The sequence below is a fragment of the Watersipora subatra genome, chromosome 5 (genome assembly GCF_963576615.1).
Source record: "Watersipora subatra chromosome 5, tzWatSuba1.1, whole genome shotgun sequence".
Classification (NCBI taxonomy): Eukaryota; Metazoa; Bryozoa; class Gymnolaemata; order Cheilostomatida; family Watersiporidae; genus Watersipora; species Watersipora subatra.
Genome location: NC_088712.1, coordinates 60685818 through 60692267, shown reverse-complemented (window position 1 = coordinate 60692267; position 6450 = coordinate 60685818).

Sequence of the window (6450 nt, the reverse complement as noted above, 5' to 3'; positions counted from 1 at the left end):
TGCAGAGGCATCTATTAGCAGTGAAGGCACAGACGTTAGAAGAGGCTGTTCAGGCGGGAAATGAATTCCTTCAAATTCAGCCTACTCCCCAACGGTCTACCCCTCGACCTCTGATCATGACTCTGGAGGAGGAACCAAAACTCGATCACACAGCCGCTCCAGTGACTCCTGAAACTCTATCCGTCACATTAAACGATGTCCTAGCCGCCATAAAAGGGCTGGCAGAAGGGCTGCAAGGCACCTCTAAGGTAGAAGGCAGACGAGCCAACCACACACCTCTAGCGAGGGAACTCAGTTGCTGGGGGTGCGGACAAAGTGGACATACTCGCCGCCAATGCACCCAGCCTTTTCCTTCTAGACGAGCCAATCCTCGGAAGCAGATGCCGGGAAACGGCCATCATCCACAGCAGTAGGGGAAGGTACTGACTGTGGATCACAGGTGTTCAAGCAAGATGTTTGGCGACAGCCACGACGGACCGGTCGACCCAGGCCCCCCCTGGTCGACCCCAGTCCCCTTGCAGAATGCCTTCGAGACATTAACTGACTCCATGACAGTCCCAGAACCAGAGGAAAATGGGAAGTTGTATACCTGGCCAAAAAGGCGAAGGCACAACCGAAGAACGCTAGCCAAGCCAAAAGTGCCGGACGAGATCGAGGTAGACAATCTCTAGAAGCCACATAACAGCAGCTATTTTCTGCCGGGCCGTATAAGTGGACAGCCAGTCCAGTTCTTAATAGACACCGGGTGCACATCAAACCTCTTGAGCCGTCATGTATTTGACCGCCTCCCCAAGGAAGTCAGAGCAAGGCTAGAAACAAGGGAAGATTATAGACGGATGGCCGATGGAACAAGACTCCGCTTCCATAGATTAATCACCCTCCCCCTGCGAGTCCGGAGGGTACAGGTCACCACATCCTTGGTGGTATGTGCACTGAAAGAGGATGCTATTTTGGGCATGCCCTTCCTTGTAGACCATCACTGTGAGATGGACTTTCAGCAGCCAACCCTGGTGGTGAATGGCCAACGCCTAGTATGCACTGACCGAGAAGGTTGACCCTTGGTGAGCAAAGTGCAGATACTAAGAACTACAACACTTCCCCCGCAATCAGAGATCTTGGTGGGAGGACGGTTGACCACCACATCCTACCAACCCGTAGGACTCATAGAAGGTGCCAACCAGAAATACATGGTAGCAGCCAGCCTGCTCCAGCCGGACGAGCGGGGAAGGGTGGCAGTATGCTGTATGAACCCTACGGAACACCCTGTGGACGTGACAGCTGGATCTATCCTAGGCCATTACACCGGGGTAAAGCAGGATGATATCGGGACTCCCTGGACGGACACTGACCCCGTAGGGAGTCTCCATCCACCAAAAGTCACAGACGGCCTCAGGGTACCTACCCACTTACATGACTTGTACCAACAGGCTGTGACGCACTGTTCAGGCCAGATGGAACGTCAGAAAGTGGAAGAACTCCTCTGTCGGTTTGCGGATGTTTTTAGCCGTGGGAGCGAGGACATGGGGCGCACCACCCTAGTGCGACATGAGATTCCAGTCTCCAGTGATGCCCAGCCTATTCGCCAGCCACCATACAGAGTGGGCCCTGAAAAAGAGGCCGAAATAGAACGCCAAGTGGCAGCCTTAGCTAAGCAAGGGATGATTGAGCCTGCCCATGGGGCTTGGAGTTCGCCGGTAGTGCTAGTGAGAAAGAAGGATGGGGCCTGGCGGTTGTGCGTCGACTACCGGAAATTGAATGCAATCACTAGGCAGGATGCCTACCCCTTACCCCGGATCGACGACAGCCTAGATGCCCTGTCAGGCAGCAAATTCTTCAGCACTCTCGATATGATGAGTGGCTAATGGCAAATACCACTGTCAGCCGGAGCACAAAAAAAATCCGCCTTTGCCACTCGTAGCGGGCTGTGGCGGTGGAAAGTACTACCCTTTGGGCTGACCTCCGCCCCAGCCACCTTCCAACGCCTGATGGAGCGGGTACTCCAAGGACTTCATTGAAAGACCCTACTCCTGTACTTGGATGACATTATTGTTATGTCTGCTGACCTCCCTAGTCACCTTTCATGACTCGGCGAAGTTTTGGAGAGGCTCCGAGAGGCTGGACTTAAGCTAAAGCCCTCTAAGTGCAGCCTGCTACAGACCCAAGTCAAATATTTGGGACACATAGTCACTGAGGCAGGGGTTGCCACGGATCCAGAGAAAATTAAGGCTATTGGCGAGTGGGCAGAGCCACGAGATGTCAGTCAGTTGAGGGCATACCTTGAGACTACCGGGTACTACCATCGGTATGTCCCCGACTATGCATCTATTGCTAAACCCTTGACCCTGTTGACCGGAGAAGGGACCAACTGGAGCTGGGGAGACATGGAACGAGAAGCCTTTGAGAAGTTGAAGTGGGCACTGACTCACGCTCCCGTGTTGGCATACCCAGGCCCTACCCTGCCATACATACTCGACACGGATGCGAGTAACGTGGGAACAGGGGCGGTACTATCACAGATCCAACAGGGAAAGGAGCGACCCATCGCCTATCAAAGCAAGACACTTTCCCCAGCTGAGCGGAATTATTGTGTGACCAGGAAAGAGCTCTTAGCAGTGGTCCTTGCGGTGAAACACTTCCGGCCTTATTTGTATGGAAGGGAGTTTACGATCCGCACGGACCATGCCTCCCTGGTATGGTTGCACCGGCGCAAGGAACCGTCCTGCCAGATAGCCCGGTGGTTAGAGGGCCTGGCAGAATACAAGTACACGATTATCCATCGGAAGGGGGCTCGACATGGCAATGCGGATGGACTGAGCCGGCAGCAATGCACAGACTGTCGCCAGTGTGCCCCGATAGAAAAGCGCGATGGTGGGCCCACAAGGTCTGAGGTCTACGACTCGCTGAATCTTCCTCAGCCAGTCACCCCACCCTCACCCTCAAGATTGCCTGCTGTAGGGAGAGAGGAGCCGAGCCTACGGTTGTCTGACAGGAGTGGATGGGAACCAAGGCCATGGAGCCCTATGGCCGCCCATGGAGCCCTTTCAGTACGGCTGCCACGAGGTACAGGGACTCCCGATGAGGTTCGCACTACTCTCCCTACGTCCGGACCCCTTGAATTAAATGAGGATGATTGGCCCCAACTAAATCACAGCAGTCACCCGTCAGGACCCGGTCTCCAGAACCCTACACCAGCCGGCCAAGTCTCAGTACGGCCGCCATGCGGTGAAGAGGTCCCTCGAGTGTCGGAGAATCTTCTCCAATCCCCTTGGGCAAGAACTGGACCCGATGGTCCTCTGGCAGCAATGAAGCCTGGTCTTCTCGTGGAGGATGGCCAAATTACAGTGCGGCTATCACTAAGCACGGAGGACGCGAGACCCCTGCCTGTGGAGCAGTCATCTCTGGCCACCATCCAGACACCCCTGGACGAGATCCGGGCTCTCCAGCAGAGGTCTGGAACCGATCTGGGACAGATCTTTCAAGCTATAAGAGAACGACGAAAAGTCGAGGAAGCGGTGGTACGCCTGGGGAGCCCCGAGCTACGTAGACTTGCTCAAATGTACCACCAGCTACAGATCGACGAGTCTGGGGTCCTGACTCTCCACCTAGTACAGAATGGACGGGAGAAGGTTGTAATTGTGTGCTCCCAGAGCCTACGCCAAGAGATTTTGTGGAGGACCCATGAACAAGCCCACAGTGGAGTGGAACGAACCTTGAAGAGGATGCAGATAGACTGGTATTGGCCGGGAATGACCGGCGATGTAAGGCGGGCTGTATTGTCCTGCGAAATCTGCCAGCGAGCTAAACCCGGCGCCTCTCGACACTCTGGTAACCGCCAACGGTTGTATGCTGGGAGGCCCTGGCAGCGGCTGGCAGTGGACCTGGTGGGCCCCCTTCCACAGACAGCGCGAGGAAATAGCTGGGCCTTGGTGTTGACGGACCACTTCACCCGATGGTCAGACGCCCTCGCCATTCCCGATGCTACCGCCCCCACAGTCGCCCATACGTTAGATGAGCGTGTGTTTTGTAATTTCGGGTTGCCAGAAATAATACACACAGATCAGGGGGCTCAATTCGAGTCTACCCTGTTTCAGGAACTGTGCAGGCTCTGGGGGTAGACAAAACGAGGACAACCCCCTACCACCCTGAAGGAAATGGAGTTGTCGAGGGGAACAACCGGGTGCTAGGGGATTCATTGCGAGCATTGCTGCTCGGCCGAGAGCAAGAAGATTGGGACCTCCTGTTACCACAGCTCATGCGTACGTTTCGAGGGCTGCCCCACTCAGCCACCAAGGAAACTCCGAATTTCCTAATGCTTGGGCGAGAGCTACGCCTCCCCGATCAATTACACTATGGAAGATTGGTGGATTCATTTACCAGTACACATGAGTATGTGCAAATCATGCATGACAGACTCGTGCAAGCACACACCCTCTTGCGAGAGAAACAGAGAGAAATTGTGACTACGGATGCCACAGAACCTCCTCTCTTCAACGAGGTGACTTGGTGTGGTTAGTCAGCAAGCGACGTCGAAAAGGAGAGAATCCAAAACTAGCCGCAAAATACGTTAGCCCCTACCGAGTATTAAAGAGTTATGACAACCACACCTACGAGGTTGAAAGGTACGGGCAAAAGTCGGTGCAAGCAGAAGGAAGGTTGAGGCTTTGCCGACCGAGCGAAGTACAACAAGGGAGGGCCCCAGCTCAAATCGAGCCAACCAGAAGGCCAAACATGAGAGGGTGTACCCTCGAAGAAGACACATAAACAACCAGGCACCAGTACTCCCAGATATATATATGGAGTCACTACCCCTTGTCCCACCCATGACAAGGTCGAGAGTGGATACACAGCCTCTCTACAACCATCCAGAAAGTCATCGGCATACCAGTTCCGAAAGAAATATAACTATACCCCAAACCCGTAGCCAACTCGACCTTGAGCACACTCTCGACCTTAATCCAGATGCTGGGACCAAAAAAAGGAGTACGCCCTTTCCGGAGGATTCAGAGACGAGTACTACAGATAGCGGAACCTCAGCTCGGCCCCAACGAATTAAAAAGCCCCCTGCGTATCTAGCGGATTACGACACGAATACTGTCCAATCAGGAAAGGCCAAAAAGAGTCAAGGCCAAAGGTCGGCCATATTGGAAAATAGAGAAAGCCATCTTACCGTTTGTTATCAACTTGACGCACACGCACACCTACGCCCTCCAGCCATGGAAGTAATTAAAGAAACTATTAAAGGAGCTTCCCCAATTGCCGGAGCTCTACCCTTATTATCGGAACTAGTAACTCCGTTAGAACTACACCCTGCTCCTAATGAGACCTTAGATGATATGAACTCCGAAACAGAAAAGGAAAATCTTCCCCCAAGCTCTCCAATACCAACTAAGTGGATCTCAGAGGGAACGACCAAAAAAATAACGAAGCTGTGTGAGGAAGATGGTGATCACTGTTCCTTGTGCCATCAATCCTTTTCCACCCCCCGAAGGCGTCGAATACACATTACGCAGCACTTCACGAGGTTTTTCTGTAAATGTGGAAGAAATTCTACCTCGAGAGACACCATAGCCAAACATCAGTCAAGAATGAAGGGCAGTGAAAAAGGGAAAAATCACGGCGGAGGGGGCATCCGAGTATACGAGGTCGACCGTGCTAACTATCCCGCATGGATAAAAAGGGTCGAACTAAATAATCCACCGGCCTTCGAGAGGCCTGTGCCCCATGGTCCGGTCAAAATAAAACCCCCTGTGAGAAGAGGACCTCAGACACCTCTTCCCTCTCCCCCAAAGGAAAAGCGGGTGGATAGAAAGTGGAGTCCACCCAAGAAGGGAAAACCTATACCTGCCCCCAGGAAGTCATTAACTACTGTGGGAATTATCCAGAGTCGACTGGGGGATGTCCGACCCCGTACCGCGATAAACGCCCTCCGAGAGGAGGCCTCCAACCTTAGACGAACGGCCCGCCACCTGGAAGAATTGGCCAACCAGATGTTAACTAAGTAAAGGATTACGCTAAGGATTCTGCTAAAAACATTGACTATTCATATAAACTATTATTTACTCATCTTTTTGTCTTGTAGCACAGTAATAGTCCGGCTTGTTTATCTTTTATTATAGCCGATTGCCGTCTATAGGGGCGGCGTGTGTGGTGGAAAACAAACTTCCATCCTCTCTTGTACAGTTAGGATACTTTCTAACAAGGGTTATGTTCTCTTTCTTTTATCATTGTTAGTCACGCCCTAAGGGAGGCTGGCTTATTATACCTAATTTGCATAACTTCGTGTACATAAGATCGGGTCTCGGCCTTTTTTGTTCATTCAATACAGTCATTGCAATTGAATCACACTCCTTCTGCTACCTTAGCAACACAAGGATTACCACGGCATATAGCTATCTCCAAAGACTTGGTCTATGGACTGTGCTGTTGGAACAGACGCATAAAAACACTGTC